This window comes from Mytilus galloprovincialis, chromosome 14 (assembly GCF_965363235.1).
Source record: "Mytilus galloprovincialis chromosome 14, xbMytGall1.hap1.1, whole genome shotgun sequence".
NCBI lineage: Eukaryota > Metazoa > Mollusca > Bivalvia > Mytilida > Mytilidae > Mytilus > Mytilus galloprovincialis.
Window position 1 is genome coordinate 40,973,596 of NC_134851.1, and position 23,101 is coordinate 40,996,696.

The 23,101-nt window shown below is 33.2% G+C and overlaps 4 long non-coding RNA genes across 4 annotated transcripts; 3 read left to right on the forward strand and 1 right to left on the reverse strand.

Moving 5' to 3' along the window:
- Positions 1-331: 331 nt before the first annotated feature.
- Positions 332-5,356, reverse strand: LOC143059210 (uncharacterized). Its single transcript, XR_012973431.1, has 2 exons — positions 4,105-5,356; positions 332-3,516 (listed from the first exon to the last, which is right to left on the reverse strand). It is a non-coding gene; the product is annotated as an uncharacterized LOC143059210 (long non-coding RNA).
- LOC143059211 (uncharacterized) lies at positions 3,017-3,248 on the forward strand. Its single transcript, XR_012973432.1, has 2 exons — positions 3,017-3,089; positions 3,137-3,248. It is a non-coding gene; the product is annotated as an uncharacterized LOC143059211 (long non-coding RNA).
- Positions 5,357-14,726: 9,370 nt separating the features above from the next.
- On the forward strand, positions 14,727-17,037 carry LOC143058715 (uncharacterized). Its single transcript, XR_012973207.1, has 2 exons — positions 14,727-14,791; positions 16,117-17,037. It is a non-coding gene; the product is annotated as an uncharacterized LOC143058715 (long non-coding RNA).
- Positions 17,038-20,696: 3,659 nt separating this feature from the next.
- Positions 20,697-23,101, forward strand: LOC143058584 (uncharacterized). Its single transcript, XR_012973134.1, has 2 exons — positions 20,697-20,934; positions 21,919-23,101. It is a non-coding gene; the product is annotated as an uncharacterized LOC143058584 (long non-coding RNA).

Consider the following 23,101-nt stretch of genomic DNA (forward strand, 5'->3'; position numbering starts at 1 on the left):
AAATGGTATAAGTGGGGGGCACACTGACTACCTAAGAGGGGGGATGTCCGCTCCGATCATGCTTCAGTGATTCCCTATATAATCAACCAAACTTCCCCCAGAATCCCGGGGGGCTCCCTGGTCCCCTCTAAATCCGCCTCTGAATTTCAATTCATCAACAATACTCTAACCCCCCTCTAGGGCACTATTCCTACTAAGCTAAAAATAGATGTTATGTAATTTCCTAAGAATAGACTAGATACCTGCCTGCTGAAATCATTGATAACAGATACATTGTATTGTGTATAAACTATAATTTAATAAATCAAATTTCCTTTTATACACAACACAATTTAAGATTTATGTTTATTAATAAATATCAAAACATACTAAAACTACAACTAAATATTAAAATAAACTGTATCATAACAGTACATATCTTTCTACATTGTATGACAAACTATATAATACATTATTGGCTTTCTGGGGGCTACTCATTCACTTAAGAGAATTGAAATAAACATTTCAAACTATTCAAAATATGAGAAAATAAATTCAAAACTTATCAAAATATGAGAAAAATAAAAATAAGCGATTCGTAAAAAATGTTCCTGTGGCGATCCCCAGGAATGAACCTATTTGTTCCTCGGCAGGAATGAACCTATTTCCTGGGGTGATCCCTAGGAATGAACCTAGTTCCTGGGGCGATCCCCGGGAATGAACCTATTTTCCTCGACAGGAATGACCTAATTCCTGAGGCGACCCCCAGGAATGAACCTAGTTCCTGGGGCGATCCCCAGGAATGAACCTATTTGTTCCTCGACAGGAATGAACCTAATTCCTGGGGCGATCCCCAGGAATGAACCTAATTGCTCCTGGGCGATCCCAGCGTAGTAAAAATACTACTTAAAATACAATTTGTTCCTCGACAGGAATTAACCTATCTGATGTATTATTGAATTGGGGGAGTATGATTCCCCTGGAATTAAAAGCCAAATGAAATGAGTTCATAAAATGAAAGAATGAAAGCCCCCAAGAAATAATAATGCTAGCAAATAAAAAATAAAAAATAAATACATTAACAATACAATAATTTCAAAAACAACACATTTCTGTTGTGCTTTAAAAAGAACCCTCTACCAGTTCTGAAAGAGTGATCACAGTAATCACTTCTCTCTAACCCAGACGGATAAAATAACTCTGTCTTACATAGTTAAAAATCTTGCGTTTAATGTTTAAAGAAGTGTGACTGTAGTTGACACATTAACTATGAATGCATGAATCAAGGTATCGTCCTCCTTATATATTCCGTTGCTATATAGTTCTGAGTTTGCTTCAAGCTATTGCTATCCTCATATCTAGTGCTTAATAGTTCTGAATTCTGCATCCGAAAACGATAGGTTAAAATAAACAAAAGTTGAACTGTTGTCTAACACATTATACTATATATGAAGGCAGGCATCAGGGTATTGTTTTCTTATATATAACGGTGCTATAAAGTTCTGAAGTCTTCATCCGAAAAACGAAGGTTTTTTAAAATATCTGTATCTGTATTTTCCTGTAAAATAAAAGAAAAGAAACAACCTGGGAAGTCTTAGTAATCCTTAAACAAGAGAGTCTAAGTGGAAATACTAGCTGAGTTAAATATAACACATTAATACATAATAAAAGATAATATGACCTGTGGCGATCCAGCAGGCGTAGTACAATACACATAAATAAATTAACCTGTAGCGATCCAGCAGGCGTAGTACAGTATACATTAAGATAATGAATGATCTGTGGCGATGCAGCAAGTACAATACGACCTGTGGCGATCCAGCAGGTGTAGTACAATATACATAAAAAGAATGAAAGACCTGTAGCGATCCAGCAGGTTCGACCTGAAATATAATATATATAACTGTACTGTATGAAATGTACACCTGGAGAGATCCCTGCATGTGTGGAGCAATCTAGACTAAAGATATAAACATGATAAATACTGTGTGCTACATGTACTATGTGCTGAAATATAATACATATAAAATAAATACCTACATGTATGCATTACTATACTGAAATAATGAATGACCTGTGGCGATCCAGCAGGGGTAGTACGACCTGTGGCGATCCAGCAGGCGTAGTACAATACACATAAATGAAATAACCTGTGGCGATCCAGCAGGCGTAGTACAATACACATAAATAAAATAACCTGTGGCGATCCAGCAGGCGTAGTACTATATACATAAATAAAATAACCTGTGGCGATCCAGCAGGCGTAGTACAATATACATAAATAAAATAACCTGTGGCGATCCAGCAGGCGTAGTACAATATACATAAATAAAATAACCTGTGGCGATCCAGCAGGCGTAGTACAATATACATAAATAAAATAACATGTGGCGATCCAGCATATGTAATACAATATATACATAAATAAATTAACCTGTGACGATCCAGCAGGCGTAGTACAATACACATAAATAAAATAACCTGTGGCGATCCAGCAGGCGTAGTACAATACACATAAATAAAATAACCTGTGTCGATCCAGCAGGTGTAGTACAATACACATAAATAAAATAACCTGTGGCTATCCAGCAGATGTAGTACAATACATGTATACATAAATAAAATTACCTGTGGCGATCCAGCAGGCGTAGTACAATATATATAAATAAAATAACCTGTGGCGATCCATCAGGCGTAGTACAATACACATAAATAAAATAACCTGTGGCGATCCAGCAGATGTAGTGCAATATACATAATAAGAAAATGACCTGTGGCGATCCAGCAGGCGTAGTATAATACACATAAATAGACATAATGACCTGTGGCGATCCAGCAGGTGTAGTACAGTATACATAATGAATGACCTGTGGCGATCCAGCAGGTGTAGTACAGTATACATAAAGAGAATGAATGACCTGTGGCGATCCAGCAGGGTAGTACGACCTGTGGCGATCCAACAGGCATAGTACAATACACATAAATAGAATGACCTGTGGCGATCCAGCAGATGTAGTGCAATATACATAATAAGAAAATGACCCGTGGCGATCCAGCAGGCGTAGTACAATACACATAAATAGACAGAACGACCTGTGGCGATCCAGCAGGTGTAGTACAGTATACATAAATAGATTGACCTGAGGCGATCCAGCAGGTGTAGTACAGTATACATAAAAAGAATGAATGACCTGTGGCGATCCAGCAGGGTAGTACGACCTGTGGCGATCCAACAGGCGTAGTACAATACACATAAATAGAATGACCTGTGGCGATCCAGCAGGGTTTTTTTTTTTTTTTTTTTTTTTTTTTTTTTTTTTTTTTTTTTTTTACGACCTGAAATATAATATATGTAACTGTACTGTATGAAATGTACACCTGGGGAGATCCCTGCATGTGTGGAGCAATCTAGAATAAAGATATAAACACGATAAATAACTGTGTGCTACATGTACTATGTGCTGAAATATAATAGATATAAAATAACTACATACATGTATGCATAACAATACTGAGAAATGTCCATCTTGGAAGATCCTGGAATGTGTAAAATATAGCAAATAGAATAGCGATATGAACATGATAAAAACTGTGTGCTTCATGTACTATGTGCTGAAATATATATACATTTAAATTCATATAATTCTTAATATACCGTACGAAATATACACCTGAAGAGATCTTGGACGGTTGTGGAACACTCAAGAATAAATATAAATATGATAAAAACTGTGCTATGTGATGAAATATCATACATATAAAATATATACATATGACTGAGAAATGTCCTGGAAGGTGTAGAATAATCTAGAATAGAGATACATGTACATGTAGCAATCTATAATAGCAATATGAACATGATAAATACTGTTGCTTCTGTACTACATGTATGTGGAATATAATACATGTACATAAAATATAAATTCATACTATATGTACGAGATGTTAACCTGAAGAGATCTCTGTCAGTATGGAACAATCTAGAATAGAGATAAAGATACCGTGTGATACTATGTGCTAAAATATGAGACATTAATACATAGTATTACTTATTTAAATACATGTATGTGTCTGCTGTTATTACAGATGTATGTTGTGCTTATCAATAAAAAAAATAAATATTACTTATACTTAACAAAGGCAAAGTTCCACCAATACAATACATTCAGTTGCATATCCTTAAGAAGTTCAGACATATATATGTGCTGAGTATACGTGTCTTCGAATCTCCATGCTGCTCTTCACACCCTACTCTGCATTAGTATATGATAAACCTGTATACTAGCCTAGTATATGGTAAACCCGGTGTGTTCTGTATGATCTAAGCGTTCCCTCAGTGCCCTTGGACCAGTGTTGAAGAACTGCGGAATTAATACATTGTAAGGACTAATCTGGAACTATATATATCTACGTTGAAGCAAAGTGTCCACCAGACGCAGTGGTTCTGCATAAAACCATAACATATTTGTATATATCTCATGTATCACGATCACTGACTTCCGAGCCTGGGCGGTAGAAACATGCTTATTGGCTGCTTATCAAAGAAAATAAGCATTAAAGGCCGACGCAAATGGAATGTGTATGCATAGCTAGTGTGCTGATATAGTTCAAACGTAGTGTTTATGGAATATTGAATGCCGTCGACATAGCGATAAAACTGGCGGGCATAATGTACGGGAAACTGTAATGATACTGACATTTGGAAAATGCTGACCAACAGTTATATTAATTCAAGCTGTGTATTAAATATTAAACGAACGTTTACACACTTAGTCTACTCAATCGTGGTTCTATTCCAATATTGTTATTGTTTACATATATGCGTTGCATTGTGGGATCGCGCACTTGAAAATGCTGTCATGGCCGAATGTCTCCATATCGAAATAAGGTCAATCAGTCATTCTCATAGCGTGAGCTGGACATCTATGTTCTTGTTCTCAACTCTACAAGAAGAGTTAATCCAGTTTCGAAATATTAAAGCTCATAATACGATTATCTGTGTTTACCTGGGCGCGTACCCATAGCACGCAATTGGAAAGTGATATTGAAGTGATAATAATTACTCAATCAAATGAACAATATCCAATCACTATTCCAGAGAAACGTATATCTATGTCAATATCCGTTAACATAAAAAGATTTTTTCGAATATGGTTCGAAAACAGTAAATAATAACTGATTGTAATTGCATCAAATACAACGATGCTTCCTCTCAATTCATCAACAATACTCTAACCCCCCTCTAGGGCACTATTCCTACTAAGCTAAAAATAGATGTTATGTAATTTCCTAAGAATAGACTAGATACCTGCCTGCTGAAATCATTGATAACAGATACATTGTATTGTGTATAAACTATAATTTAATAAATCAAATTTCCTTTGGAATGATTTCGGAGAAGTAAAGGGGTTTTGTTTCTTTGATTAATAACTATCTAGGTTTTACAAAGTATTCAAAAAGTCTTGTTTTGGCCTCTATTATTATAACAATTTTAAGCAATATATCCTTAACCCCTAAATCGACCCAACCTTTCTTTTGTGGAATGAAACCTCAGTGGCGGATCCATGCATAATTTTTTCATAAAGAGGGGCCCGTCGACTGACCTAAAAGGGGGCGCTCCAGTCATGATTCAGTGATTCCATATACAATCAACCATTTTGTTCCCACAAAAAGGGGGGAGGGGGCCTCTGGGTCTTATGAATCTTGTGCTTTAAATTATAGATATTGTTACTAGTATACTGATATTCCGAAAATCATTAAAAATACCCATTTGTATTCTTCACCAACGCTAGCAGAGGGGCATTATGTTTTCTGCTTTGTGCGTCCGTTCGTCTGTTCGTCGTCCGTCTGTCCCGCTTTAGGTTAAAGTTTTTGGTCAAGTTAGTTTTTTTATGAAGTTGAAGTCCAATCAACTCGAAACTAAGTACACATTTTCCCTATACTATGATATTTCTAATTTTAATGCCAAATTAGAGTTTTGGCCCCAATTTCACTATCTACTGATAATAGATAATGATAGTGCGAGTTGGGCATCCGTGTATTGTGTTTACATTCTTGTTTGCACTTTACTCCTGAACGGTTTGAGCTATAACCAACAAAACAAAACCAAACCCTCCCTCCGTTGTACAAATATTTGTAGCATAATTTTATAGATATCAATACACTTTTACACAATTTATTGTCCGGAAACCAGAAAAAACGTTGTTTTGCTTATTATGGCCAGTTTTTGGTCCCTAATTCTTTTAAACCATGATATGGGACCATAACATTCAAATTCTAATTTAACGCTATCATTGATTACTCATCATTTGCACAGGTCTGATTGCGCTGATTTTTTTTTTATTTCTTTTTTGCCGAATTTGTGTTTCATTTGCGTTGTTTGTGTACATGTTACTTACAGGGTCGTTTTGATCATTATAAATCTCTTCCGTTAGCCAGTACATAAGTTATAAATTGTCAATCATAACATGTATATAACTGTTGTAACATACTCAAGAGGAAGTGAAAGTAGGCTTCCGAGCAGGATTATAAAAAAGAATTTAGATGTGGTATGGTTGCCAATGAAACAACTCCCCACAAAAGACAAAAATAACACAGAAATTTACAACTATGGGTCACCATTTGGCCTTCGACAATGAGCAAAGTCGATACCTCATAATCAGCTTAAAAAAGGTCCTTATCTGACAATGTAAAAAAAATCAAACGAGATAACGTACGGCTTAATTTTTGTACAATAAATGAACGAAAAACAAATATGAAACACATAAACAAACGACAACCATTGAATAACAAGCTCCTGACTTGGGACAGGCACATTACATAATATTTCGGGGTTAAACATGTTAGCGGGATCCCAACCATCGCCCTAACGTGGGACAATGCCAATGGTATAACTGTTTAAAAAAAATACTAGTAAAATTAAGATAAAAGCACTCTGTTTACATCCATGAAAATCTGCACCGTTATTCTTACAGTTTTCAACGCGTGCAGCCGACCAGCAATGAGATGGCTAACTTGAAGTTCAGCATATATAAGTACAACATCTTAGAATGCATGAATGACGGATTCGAGCGTCAGACATAATGTCAAACGTGAAGCAATCCTCGATTTCATGGGGGAAGGAATGGTCACCGCAAAACTGCGATAGCCATTTACCAATTTCACTTGAGTTTTCTCTCTACTAACAGACTGGACCTCTGTGGCGAACAAGGCGGGTGCAAATAGCAGAAAGAAGTGTGTTTTTTTATTATTAATTAACTAGTATGTGTTTACGCCATGTATCTAAAATTTGGGCGAATGAAAAAAATAATGTATTGGCGAAAATGAAAAGATGTTCATCGAATGTTTAAGAAAGACTCTTTAAAAAAGGAGATGTGGTATAATTACCAATGAGACAACTATCAACAAAAGACCAAAATGACACAAATGACACAAATATCAACAACTATAGGTCACCGTACGGCCTTCAACAATGAGCAAAGCCCATACCGCATAGTCGGCTATAAAAGGCCCCGATAAGACAATGTAAAACAATTCAAACGAGAAAACTATGCCGGGCAATTCAGATTTAAATGAATATAGTATAAATTTTTTGGAACTACATATGCATGCAGAAGATCCCTCCCCATCCCCCTTGTGACACCACTGCATAAAACAACGTAGGTTTGCATACATTTCATTTAGCAAAAAGCAATACAGAAGTAAAACGTAAATTATGTGTGTCTATAAGACACGTTTAAATACCCCAGCCATAGTTGATTTAGTCAAATTATTAGTTATAATGTATATGAATGTATATTTGAAAAAATACCTATATATATATATATAAAAGAAGATGTGGTATGAATGCCAACGAGACAACTCTCCACAAGAGACCAAAATGACACAGAAATTAATAATTATAGGTTACCCTACGGGCTTCAACAATAAGATAGGCCAATACCGCATAGTCAGCTATACAAGGCCACGAAATGACAATGTAAAACCATTCAAAAGAGAAAACTAACGGCCCTATTTATATAAAAAAAAATACAAGTATGTAATACATAAACAAACGACAACTACTGATCATGAATTACAGGCTCCTGGCTTGGGACAGGCACATTCTTATATTATGTGGCGGGGTTAAACCTGTTAGCGGGATCCCAACCCCACTTAACATGGGACAATAGTATAACAGTACAACATAAGAACGAACAATTAAAATCGGTTGAAAATGGCTTAACTCATCAGATGACAAAACTACAAGTGGACGTGGCCGGGTACTTGTACATCCCCCCAACAAAAAGACACTATAGGAACATATCTCAAAGTACTGACAGCTAGTTCAAAGCCACCAACAACTAATAAAACAAATCATGTATCTAAGACTAAATATGGACTTGCACATCACTATTATGCGTATAAACATCCCAGTTGCGGAACTAGAAATTTTCATAAGTGGGTCTCAGTACTGCCGGAGAGGGGGCCTGTGCCAGTCATATTTCAGTGCTTCTCTTTATAATCAATAACAAAAAAAAAGGGGGGGGGCACCTGCTACCGCATTCCTTTGATACGCCTCTGCATCCTACAAGATATCAAGATGCTGGTTATATACATAATTGATAAGGTTCAACTTCCTGGCATTTAAGAATATTTGACAAAAATCAAGATGCATATATAGGAATACATGCATGAACATCTCAATTGTATGTTCAGGCAACCTCTGAAATATTAATTAAAACTATAAATTTATAGTTAAAAAAAATGTCGGAAGAGGAAGCAGGACAAACCATGATCTCTCTCTGCATTTTATAATAAAATGTATCCAACTACCTTGAATTTTGAGGATATTTGACTTAAAATGTTGCAGTTGCAACTCAAAAACTGTATACGAGGTGATAGCCAGACAAACCAATCTATAGCTTGACGAACAGACGAACGGGTAGACGAACGAACCTGTAGGCGATAAATTAATATACCTTTCGATGAAAGTGAGGTCATAAAATAAGCTTGAAATTGCAGTTGATACTTATAAAAAATCAAACATCATAGTGCTCAGTTTGCTTAAACATTTCTCTTCAGCTTTATAGCCATGAATTATAAGATTTCTAAGATCGTAATAAATTTGAGTTTCTGAATTGAAAGTTATTTTTCAGGGATGCGATGGTTGCTTTCTCAGTCCTACACACAGCCCTCAAATTGAAAAGTTTTACAAAACTACTGTTTAGATAAAAACAACATAAAACCTAAGTGGCTGTCAACATTCATTAAATGAAATTTGTCAAATTTGTAATATTATCAGTAAAATTAACATTACACAGGTTGGGTCGGTTCAAATATCTTGCTAGCTACAGTGATAATTTCTGCCTCCTTTGTGATAAAACTGGTGTACACATAAATGGCATTATTTTTGTGCAAAACATGAAATATAATTTCAAGGAATAAGCGATTTCATGACTCTTTGTATGGATGAAAAAAAATCAACAGAAAGAAGCTGTTTAGTATAAACATTTCAACAAGTTATAATAAATAAGAACATTTTAAATAGATAGAATTTTACATTAAATAATGCATGACAATTGGCATTTTCAAAATTCATCTTATCAGTTAATTTGCACTTTACATGTATCACACAATTCAAGTTAATAAAATAAAGAACAAAAAAGAGGGGTTGAAAAATTAGAATAAAATTTTCATTTAAATTTTACTAATGAAAAATCAATAAATGAGGATTCACAATTTATTCTTTTAGTAAATTTCACTAAGGCTGTAGCAGAATCCAGAGGTGGATTTAGTCGGGGGCCAGGGACCCCCCCCCCCCTCCTTTTTGGGAAAAAAATGGTTGCTTATTTAGGGAATCACTGAAGCATGACTGGAGCGGGAGCCCCTCTTAGACAATCAGTGGAGCCCCACTTATGAAAATTTCTGGATCCGCCACTGGAATCTCCTCCCACTCCACACACACATCCCTTAATAATGATCAATAATATTTCAGGAAAAATGTAACTTATTTTATCATTTAGTCATCTGAGAAACAACATTCCAATTCTAAGCTGACCACACCTTTCAGTTACTCTTTAAGGATTTGTGCTTCACCATTCTTGTTTTGCATGTCTTAAGCACCTCCTACGCTATTTAAAGTCACAACGTCCAGACTATAAAATTCATAGGGTTCCGTGGAACCCAGTGTCTCGCCTACTTTTGCTGTTTATCACAGACTCAACAAAAATGACGAAAAAAATCAATAAAAATATTCCTCTCAATACTATCTGTTAATTTTAAGAAGCTTCTGTCCAACATGTCCAAGTTTGGTAAAATTCCTGGATAGTGTATGAATCTAATAAATGTTTTAAAAACTGCAGACTGTGTGTAATGTTAACTTGAAGAAAATCTAAGTCCATTTATAAATATCATACAGAAGACAGGTACAATTTTTTTCTTAAATTTCCTTCTAGATACTAGCTTTTGATCATAAACAAGCTTCTGTCCAAGTTTGGTGCAAATCCAGGATAGTATTAGAAAGTTACCAAAATTTTTAAAATTTCAACCTCAGAGTGAATATTTTGTACTTGGTTTTGGTTTTGGTGTTGTTTGGGGTTAGACTTTACTCAGCTTGGTTTAGAGAGAGGTTGGATGAAACTTGTGTGTCACGTATGCAGATGACAAGTAATTTGTATGCTGTTCGTGTTTTAGGACTTTATCCTACCGCTAGGGTTTCTGAAATTGTCCGGTTACCTTTAAATAAAAGCACAAAGTTCTGTCCAGTTGGAATACACAGATAAGACACCAACTGAACAAACTTGTTTATATAGTATCCGGAGAAAGTATCCAATTAATCAATAAAGTAATAAACGTCGGTACTAAACTTTTGCATCTTTGACGTGACCGTTGAATTACTCTTATTTAAACTCTTAACTTCCCCAATTTTTATGCACGGTCATTTATCTGGACAAATGCAACTAAACTATGAATACATTATACTTCAAACTTTGAAGAATATTTAATGAAAATCTCTCTATAATAAGAATATTTGATGAAAATCTCTCTATAATAAATATATTGTTTTCAGGCAGAAAAACTAAGTCCATTTGTCAGTAAAATACGGAAATTCATTTTTACAAAATTTACTTCTAGATACTATCTTATGATCAGAAATAAGCTTCTGTCCAAGTTTGGTACAAATCCAGGATAGTTTTATAAGAAAGTTATTAAAATTTTAAAAACTTTAACCACAGAGTGAATGTTATGTTTCCTGGCAGAAAAACTAAGTTCATTAATAAGTAAAATACAGAAAAATGGAATTTCAATTTTACAAAATTTACTTCTGGATACTATATGATCATAAAAAAGCTCCTGTCCAAGTTTGGTACAAATCCAGGATAGTTTAAGAAAGTTATTAAAATTTCAAAAATTTAACCACAGAATGAATATTTGTGGCCGCCGCTGCCGCCCCCCCCCCCCTTTTTGCCGCCGCCGACGGAATGTAGGATCACTATGTCCCTATTTTTCGACTAAAGTCGAAAGGCTCGACTAAAATCAATGATTTTAAAAAAATGATTAAAAAGGGGGATTTTCCAGTTTTCGGACAGTTACTCAAAAATGCTTTCAGCAATTCTCATGAAACTTTGGTGAATTGTTAATATCCATTGATGTAAGCTCCCTTTAGATTTTCATCAATTTCTTATATGACATTGAAAAGCAATTGAACTTTACTCTATGAAAATGTGACGGGCGTATCATGCGCTCATGGCGCAGCTATTTATTCATAATGTAAAATCTTCATTTATGACAAAACTGTAGTCAGGTAGTGTTTACATTGTTGGGAATCATATTACCCCATCTTGTACATTTTTACAGATAAAAATTGAAACAATAATATATTTAATTGAAAGTGACAAGTACTTAGATAATACTAGCTTATCTGACATGTAATACCAGATGAAAGAGCGCTCCAGAAGAGCGAAAAATAGAGGGCTGTGTGGTGGACTGTTCTGTCAAATTGGGTTTTTTGTTTTGTTCTTGTTTTTACATACTCTAGGCTATTGTTTCACATTTTGTCACATCGGGACATTTTATAAATTGTTACGTATATACATTTCGCATGTGTTGGTTTATTGTCGAAGGTCGTACGTCGAGTTTTTCGATTGAATCGATGGGTGCATGGATAGTTACAATACATGTGTCGGATCGGCAATTATAGAACATTTTCTATTATATCCGTATTTTGCGTGGAATTCTCGCCGCGTTGAAGACCCAGTTGCCTTCGTCTATCGTCTGCTTGTTTTCGAGTCGTTGTCTCTTTTACTTATTCTCAATAGCTGCAAATGTTAAATAACACCAAGATTAAAAGCGCCAACAGCTAGTGTATAGTTCGGTTGGTATAGGCGGATCCAGTTGGGGGGAGGAGTGTCCCCCTCTCGTGAGATTTTTTTTAGTGATTATATACTATATAGGGAATCACTGACTTGAAAGACCACACCCACCTTAGGTCAGTCAGCACCCTGTCATGTATTTGTTTAAAAAAAAAATATATATATATTGCCATTCACTCTAAAAACGAAGTTAAATAGTGTTTTGTTTATATTATGATATTCAGGCTTTTGGATTAAAATCAATCGACCAAAACTTACCTGTATTATTACTGATCTATTTTTACACCTTATACATTATGTATCAGTATTGTTAAAACTTGTGACACTTGAAGAAGGTCATTTGTTGAGCCGAAATATTTGTCAGCACGATTTAATAACAACATTTTCGTATTATAACATCTTATATCAGTACCGTTGTGCAAATCTTTAGACTGATATATATATATATACAACTCGTCTAAACATCAACCCAACAATGTTAGATCTGTAAATTTACAGATCTAACATTGTTGGGTTGATGTTTAGACGAGTTGTATATACATTATGTACACAGCCATGTATCACCATCATTGATGGCGATCCGATGGATACATCTGTTGTAGAGTTGTCACTGACTCAGACGTACTTATATATATATATATATATATATATATATATATATATATATATATATATATATATATATATAACATCAACCCAACAATGTTAGATCTGTAAATTTGCTTTCACAAATTTTTGGTTCTTCCCTGACCGGGATTGCAACCCATGCTACTGTGATATCGTGACACCAAATCGCCTGCACTGCAGCCGTCCCGCTAGACATATATATACATATTGAGTATTGGGAATCATGTACAACCTTTCCTGAGACCAAGTTTAACAAATATAATATGAATGTTTAAATTCAACTAATTATCTCCTGGCAATACACATTTATTTTAGGAACTTTTTATGTTTTATTTTGCAGTAAGCAGCTGTTTGTGATCAGGGCCGTAACTACATTGAGGCAAATGAGGCAAATGCCTCATGTTTTAAATTTCCAAAAAAAAAAAAAAAATAGAAAAAATAAAACACTGAAAGTGTCTTGCAAGAAGCAAGTTCTCTTCACTCTCTGATGTCGCCCCTGCATATTTTTCGTAATCAATGTTTCTATTTTACTTTTGGTTTCAGAGTTGATGGTCTATTGTTTGTACTTCTCTGTCCCGGGTTTGTCTTTTGTTCATTTATTGTCTTATTAATGACAAGTCTGAGTGTTGTTTTTCATTTGTAAACGTGTCACACTGTGTAGTTGTCCACCGATGTCCAGGCATTATGCGAGAAAATATTTTAAGAATATACGATGCTACTGGACACAGAAAAAAAGTGGTCGTTTCTGCATGGAGAATTGAACTTGATATCAAAGAATACGAAACTGCCTTTCTTGTATATAAAACCATACCCAATTTTTCTTAGTATGGATTGCAAAATTAGGTATTTTCTGTAGGTGAGATATGCACAGAAGTGATAGATTTGTATTATAAATATAGAAAATTGAATATCTTAATCAACAAAAAAATTAAAAAAAATAACTGTATCATATACCCAAGCGCCTGTGGATAAAACTAGATAGCTGACATGGTTTAAAATAAAGTAAGACCACCAAATTCCCGGTATCAAATCATTTGTTGAAAAAAACATCCTTGTATTGCCATATGACCTTTTACATTCAAGGGTTAAATTTGTATTAAGTCGTGTTCGAACCCTTTAACAGAAAATAAAGGAATATGAAGTACACGTGAACGGGAGCTTATCGCACACAATGTCAATGTATAGAAAAAAATACAAATGATCAATGGTCAAAGTTTTTATTCTTGTTTTTCATCTTGATAGTTGTTGGAGGGTCCTCAATAATGAAAGAATCATAAATACCGTAAAACAAGGTCAATATGGTCCCTAGTGTTGACTTGAGCAGTACTAGTATTTAACGCATATTACTGCACTAAAGACTGTCACTATATTTAAATCTAGTCATAAAAAAATCTCAAGTACAATATAAGACAAGAACAGACAGACAGATCCGGTATTAATGATTATGAGAATTACGATTTGTGCTTTATCCTACATATCGGTCTTTTAATGTTTTGAATTTCCCTAAAACTTCAAAGGCTTAAATAACAATGAATCTATGTTTTTGCTTTGAGACCAGAATATTGTCGAAAAAATAGCTAAAAATGATTTGCGTTTCTATGTAAGAAAGAGTCCGGGAAACGCTCAGAAGGCAAGTTTTGCGTTATTTTTCTCAGAGCTTCTGGGGAACCTTAAGCGGCCCTCAGACCCTTCGCCAAATCTTTTGCGCCTCGCTACGCTCGGCAAATATATTTTGCCTCAGTATAAAAGGGGCTAGTTACGGCCCTGGTGATGCTTATAGGCATAAACAATCTAGTCTGGACATGTAAAACAGCAGCTGGTTCTATTTTGAAGTAAGCTATTTGGTGATTACATTAATTTGACATGACCAGACCAAGTCTTGGGATAAATTAATAGTACTCATTGTCATGATTGTACTAGCTTTTTATTGTTTTATATATTTTATGGAAAATACTGTTAGTTGAGGCCTGCAAAAATTAATTTATAAGGAGATGAAGTGTGGTTGCCAATGAGAGTAGAGACATCTAACAAATAGCATGAATAGAGTCATGGAGGATTGAATTCATACTCACTTTTATTATAGAGTGTTACAAAATAATTGCAGGAAAATAAAAGACAACAACAAAAATCAAAATAATTGTGTATTCAGTAGAATAAGCCAAATCAAACAATGACTAACTTAAATCTTGTTTGAAATTTTCACATTTCTATTGATTAAATATTATTTAATAGATCAAATAATAAATAGATAAAAGGGCAGTAATCCAGTCTCAGATTTTAGTTTTGGTTATATTGTATACAGCTGATTGTATTTTAATACTATTTACAAATACTTCTTATATGTCAAAAGAAAAAAAATTGCTGTACCTGATATTGTGATTGATATTGAAATTGATAAAGACAACAAACTCAATAATGAGCTATTCCAATATCAATCTCCCTAGGGAAAAAAAGGGGGTGCTACTTAATTTTAGACCTCCATAGTGCCCATAGACACATCAAACACTTGCCAAAATATAAGCCTGAACCCCTGAAGGGATCACACATCAAATTATAAAAGTTGTATATATTCTACACCGTGAATAAGACCAAACAATGATAGAAGGAGTTAGTTTTAAAAATATAATTGAAAAACTAAACTGATACAAATCAATAATTTTTTTGATGTTGATAAATAAATCACAATGTGTAATAGTTGTAATAAATTGTTATGCCAGCGTACAATAGTAGAAGGGGTTTATGTTCAATGATCCATGCTTTTGTTTGTTTATTCTTTCATCTGTTCTGCTTTAGGTTCAAGTTTTGGTAAAAGTTTTTGGTCAGGATAGTTGTTAATGATGTTAACGACCAATCAACTTAAAAATAAATACACATGTGCCTTATGTTATGATCTTTCTAAGGATAAATTAATGGTTTTGACCCCAATTTCATGGTCCACTGAAAATAGAAAATTTATCACAACTTCTAGCTATTCTTTTTATAGAGTTATTCCACGAGATATTTTTGGGTCACTCATTAGAATATCTTTTAAATATAAGATTTTGATTACAACCGCATTAAGATAGAATAATTGCATTCAGAAAATTATTGCTTTTGTCACATATATATCACTTGTCAATTTAATAAAATTAAACATTTTTTTATTACTTTATTACAGAAGCTACACAATAGAGCTAAGGCCCTTTAAGCCAAGAAACTGCCAGTGTCAGAAAAGGACAAACTTAGAAAGGCCATGCAAATTGATTTAATGTCAAGTTGGGACAGTGGTTCTGTAGATAAACTCGCCTGATCACAACTGGGATTTGACTGTCACAAGATTTTAAATCTTACATGGATAAACTAAAGTCATTTACTAGACTGTAAATACCAGAGACAGCTGAATGCACAAGGCAAAGAGCTGAGGTCCAAGTAAATCAGAGAGGCCTTGTCACAAGAAATGTACAGAACTTGCATGGGTTTTTACTTAAGGGCATATGACAAAAAATTGAGAGATATCAATAAAAATTTCTTTAAATTTTAATAAGGACCAATTCAAAGGTACACTTTTGGAATTTGCAAGAACAAAAATACCTTCATGTTTACTTTTGAATTATAGTTGACAGTTTTCAGTTTAAGGGGGGAACCCTTAAAATGAAGTGGTTTGGTTTATTGAATTTGATTATTTTTTAAAGTAAAAAAATGAATTACTGCTCTTTTATTTCAACATTTGTATTTTCTATTAAAATTATTTACAAGTGCAGCATATCGGTGACATCAGATTATGTTATTGTGTTTGGTTAAGGTACATATTTCTTTTTACTTAAACTTTCTGTTGCCTTTTCTAATTAATTAAATGCTGAATAATAATTTGAGTGTGGCTCATTTCAGTGTCTTGTATTTGTTGTCAAGATTTTTCCTGTAAGATTTCACATTATTTATAATCGCTTGGTCAAAGGGAGATAACTTTTTGAATCTTCACATTAGATAATCTGCGAAGAGGATTATGTAAAATGTAAATAGTTGAAAATTAATTTTATGGTTCAATAAAATCAAAATAAGTTATTGCCATTCATTATAAATAAATTTCTATCAAAAATAAGGCTCAAAGAATTTTTTTATTTTATTGATATAAATAATAACAAAGTACACACATCATGCACATGTTGACTTCATAAAATTTGTAAACAAAAAAAATTGACAATAAAACTAAAACTTTTAACTAATCAGGAGACAGTCAATACACCAAATATATTTATAAACATATAAACTTATTATTTTCTTCAATTGTCCAAGTACATTCAATATTGATAATTTTTTGTTTGACATTACATAATTTTGTTGATAAAAGTTTATTTGTGTGCTATTTTATTCAATTGTACATATTTGAAGTATTACATTACACCTTATTATTTTTATTCTTGCATACAGCATTTGGAATGAAATTTTAATCAATGTTCGAGCAGCAGGATGTTTTTTTTGTCGAGCCTGCAACTTTTGTTGCAGAAAGCTCGACATAGGGATAGTGATCCGGCGGCGGCGTTAGCTAACTTTTTAAAAGCTTAATATTTTAGCAGATGGAAGACCTGGATGCTTCATACTTTGTATATAGATGCCTCATGTTACCAAGTTTCCGTCAGTCACATGTCAAATGTCCTTGACCTCATTTTCATGGATTAGTGACCACTTGAAAAAAAAGTTCAGATTTTTTGTTATGTTGAATTCTCTCTTATTATAAGTAATAGAATAATTATATTTGGTATGTGCGTACCTTGCAAGGTCCTCATGCCCATCAGACGGTTTTCACTTGACCTTGACCTCATTTCATGGATCAGTGAACAAGGTTAAGTTTTGGTGGTCAAGTCCATATATCAGATACTATAAGCAATAGGGCTAGTATATTTGGTGTATGGAAGGAATGTAAGGTGTACATGTCCAACTGGCAGATGTCATCTGACCTTGACCTCATTTTCATGGTTCAGTGGTTATAGTTAAGTTTTTGTGTTTTGGTCTGTTTTTCTCATACTTTATGCAGTGGATCTACTATATTTGTTGTATGGAATGATTGTAAGGTGTACATGTCTAGCGGGCAGATGTCATCTGACCTTGACCTCATTTTCATGGTTGAGTGGTCAAAGTTAAGTTTTTGAGTTTTGGTCTTTTTATCTAATACTATATGCCATAGGTCAACTATATTTGGTGTATGGACATATTTTATGATCTATATGTCAGTCGCGCAGGTTTTATTTGACCAGACTCACCTCGACCTCATTTTCACGGCTCAGTGTTAAGTTCTTGTGTTTTGGTCTATTTTTATAAAACTATAAGTAATAGGTCAACTATATTTGTTGTATGGAAGCATTGTTAGCTGTACATGTCTGCCTGGCATGGTTCATCTGACCTTGACCTCATTTTCATGGTTCATTGCTCTTTCATTAGTTAGCTTGGTTAATGTTAAGTTTATGTGACAGTTTTTAATAAAGCTTTATACTTAGGACTATCAACATAATATCAATGATAAGTAAAGAAGGCGAGACATTTCAGTGTGTGCACTCTTGTGAATTTACGAATTATGTTAATCATGTAAATAATGTTATGTTTTTTGTTTTTTGCTTTTTGAAGTTTTTAAAATTGACAAATAATGCTAGCAGGGGAGATTATTCATTAATATTTTTATGATGCCAAACTTGAAATTTAAAGGTGCCTATGTTTGCTATTTGTTATAACCCAATTGTTATGATTCTTAAATAATCTATACAAGTAAGCATGTTGATTTGTCAATAACCATTATTTTATTAATTAGTTTGAATTTGATGAGGTTCTTTGATGTAGAACTTGACTTTTTTTAAACAAAAGTGTTTTTTTATTTGTTTTAAATGTTTTTAAATTTGTATAACAAACTTTTTGACATTTTATTTTAATTTATCACCAAAACAACTCTAATTTGTCAGTATCTGAATAAAATTAATTTGTTAGATACTTTGTTTCTTTTATTGAAGTATATACAAAGGGAGATAACTCAAAATTGTTTTTTTTATTATTCTGACCCGATTTGAAGTTGAAAATAACTATGCCCAAGACAGGATGACAATAAGAAAATGCTAGAAATTGTTGTGTATGGTTATGCTTTGTCCAAAAGTTTTTGTTATCTCCTGTATTGTATATTGCTGCCATTGTCAAAATCCAAATCACACATAGAGATAGCCTTGTCCTATAGTTTATATCTGGTGGTTTTTTTTTGTATGTCTTAGATTCTAACTCTTTAAGTTCTTATATGAATTCAGATGCATTGCCATTCTTTACATATAGGTAAAGGCATATTTACAAAATGGTATTGAGCTTTGCAAATGAGTGACATGTATTCGTTGGATTATTGTTTAAGTTTCATCTTAAAAATACAGTCTTCAATGTTACTGACAAATTATACATTTGCACATTGCCATTTGAAACCACAAATATCATTCTACTGTAAATACACAGAGCAGCAATCCATGCCTTTCAAGTCTAATACTTTGTAAACATGGATCAGAAAAGTTGGAGGATCAATTTTATATGTACAGTAGCTACAAAGTTATCACCATTGAAAATTCCTGTTTTTCCTAATTTTTGTTTTTTTATTTAATTAGACATTTCCAAACCAGATATTTGGGTTAAAGTAAAAACAAATCCCCAACATCCCTTTTCCAAAAAAAATAATTTAAAAAAGCAGAGGGAAAAATTCTGCCTTTTCTTTATTATTCATTTGCACTATTGATTTGTAAGTAGTTATACAGGATTATGTTGACTTTAAATTGCATTAAATTTGATGGAAGTTCTAATTTAAATAAGTCATAAACATGAAATTTATTTGAATTTACATGTAATTAAATTACATAATTAATCAAATTTAATTTATATTTAAAATTCTTTAAATTTTGAAATTTATTGAAATTTAATTTGTATTAAAAGATCTTTAAATCTCAAATGTATTCAAATTTAAATTATATCAAAACTTCTTTAAATTTGAAATTTATTCAAATTTAATTTATATTAAAAATTCTTTAAATCTCAAATTTATTCAAATTTAATTTACATAAACATTTCTTTAAATTAGAAATTTATTCAAATTTAGTCTATACTTAAATTCTTTAAATTTGAAATTTATTTAGATTTAAAAATACCTTTAAACTAGGTTGAAATTTGGGAATTTATTTGCAATATTAAATTTAGTTTAAATCTATATTAAATTAGAAATTTTCCAGCAAAGTAAATGCATAATATTTTTTGTAATTTGAAATTTAATATGCATAACATATGCATTTAATTTTATATTAAATGCATCATTTCATGCAGTGTAATTACCCTTTTATATTCGTAATGATTAAATAAAATTACTGATTACAGTTAAACTAGTTTCTACATAAAGTATGTTCTGCCATCCCTTGTCCTTCGGTGTTTCTAGAAGACGTGTTTATAATATTAAAATGAAAAGTTGCACATGTAGGACTGACAACTAGACATCTATCATATCAAATGACGTACAATTTTAGAAATTATATGGGTTATACTCTGTAGTGGCTTCAACAAAGAGCAAATTTCATCCGCTTAACGAGATAAAAAGGGTCAGCAAATTACAAAAAAACGATCTGATTTATGTAGAGCAAAAATAAATAAACGAAAAACAATAGACAGAAACGATATGAAACCACTGAAATACAGGCCACTGACCGTGGATAGACATGTACACAATGTGGCGGGTTAAACGTACATGACTGCCTTACTCGACGACCAGTTGTTATTAATGATCAATGTGTGTCCATATAATCAGATACACCAGCATAACAACCTTTAATACATTTAAAATCTTTAAAATATACGTATACATTTAAATATTTTATATAAAGTAAAAATAACTGAATTCTATACAATATATAGCCATTCAAGCAAGAATATTTTCCATCCAGTTTACCTGAATCGTTGTGTGCAGTTAAATATTATTGTATGGTTATCTATAAAACAGGTAAGTGATACACTGCATATTATTTTTGTGCATTTTGCAGGAGTGGAAACAGTCATGTACCAAAGGAATATTCAGTTTGATTATATAATGTCACAATTTTCTGGGTGTATAAAATATAGTAACAGAACACACGTATCAACTCCGTGTTACACAGACATTCCTGCTCATAGTTTCTCCCTTTGATGTATTTACATTTGTATACATAGTGTATTTGAAAGTACAGATATTTATTTGTATTCAGAAATGATCTATTGTTTTTCTGAGAACTCGTGTGTCGAGTGGTTTAAGTAGTTCAACTACAGTGATCAGAAGCCTTTCAACAACATCAACAACTCTAATTCTTCATTCTCTAAAACCAATACAATCTAATTCACAGAGAATGTGCAACAATGTGTTCTTGTTCTTCGTCTTAAAGTCACAAGAAGGCCATCAAACATAGAGCAACAACTCATAATTGCTGCATGTGCTTTCATCGAAACAAAAACATTAATCATTATAGACCATGTAGACGGTGAAAAGTAATTCAAAACGATTGTACATATAAAGAGAGATAACTCGTCTTTTTATGACATTTTAACATGTTCAATTATATCAATTTATCATACAGACACATGTAATTGTCGAAAATGTGACAAACCGAAGAGGCAAAAGACTAGCACATAAAAAAATTTAAAAAAAACTATCTTATCGACAATATCGAAACGATCAACTCTTTCACACACAGTCGTGTCTGAATTTATGTCATACCATGCAAATTTTCGTTAAAGCAATGGGGAACGCACTTTGCCACGAGTGGGGTTTGAACTGATAACCTCAGTGTTCACATACAAGTGATCTCATTCGATGTTCTACTCAATCGATCAATAGACCACTGTGATCCCTAGTCCATATCGAGAAATTAAAGCATAAAATGGTCCTATCTATAGAATTAAACAAGCAGTTGCAATATATTGTGTACTTTGAGGATATTTTTTTCTGTTGTAGATTTGAAATATGGACAAATTTCCAAACATACAGTGTTTTCATCACGAGGATAAAGCAATGGCGTGTTATTGTCCAGACTGTGTAGAAGCTTTGTGTTCCGAATGTTCATACTATCATACACTTAAACTAAAACATAGACCTGTTCCGAATGTATTTATAAAATTCATGCCAGCTTTTTTGTTATCAAAAATTAACAGATGTTTAAAGCACAGTGAACACTCAGAATTCCACACATCAAATCACGGAAACCCTTGTTGTAAACAATATGAAAACGAGGTCCACGGGCACTGCAATAAAATAAATTCGGATGGTAATGTAAAGAATATTCATTTGAAAGGGCGAATAATTTTCAAAGTGAATGCTGGAGATATAACGGGATGCGATATATCAGAAACCGGTCAGATGGTTTTTGTTGATAATAAATATGACTGTCTGGTACTCCATGAAAAAGATGGATCGTTAAACAGAACAATTGATTTGCTAAGTAAACCGTACGATGTCGCTTATATCAACGAGAACAAAATAACAGTGACGCAAGATAGTGAGATAATTATTATAAATTTAGAAACTGACCTAACAGAACGATGGATTGATCTCGGATGGAAATGCTATGGTATTAGTTATATAAACGGCATGTTAGTCGTAACATTGGAAGACGGCAAAGGGATACGAATATTAGACGTAGAGGGCAATTCTATTCGATCAATCGACAATCATACACAAGGTGTTACGAATGCATATCTCCATGACGACAAGTTGTATTTTACCATTCTTCCTGATGACAATAAGGTATACTGTTCAGACGCTAATGGATATGTTTCTTGGACATTTCAACACCAACGGCTGAAAGGACCACGACAAATACGAGTAGATAAAAACGGGTTCCTTTTTGTTGTTTACGAGACCTCGCTTACCGTTGCAGTTATTTCCCCTGACGGCAAGAACAGTAAAGTTCTACTTTGTGAACAAGATGGACTACATCTGCCAAAGGCTATTTCACATTTTAATAATAAGTTGTTAATATGCAATTCAACATCATGTACGGCACTACTGTATGACGTAGATTTTAAGGAAAATCTTCCGCGCTATAACACTACTGGAATATTTTTGTTTTTATCGGTATTTTTTACGATAATATTCTTAGTTCTTTGTGTTATGATTTGGAAATAAATAAATTTGGTGT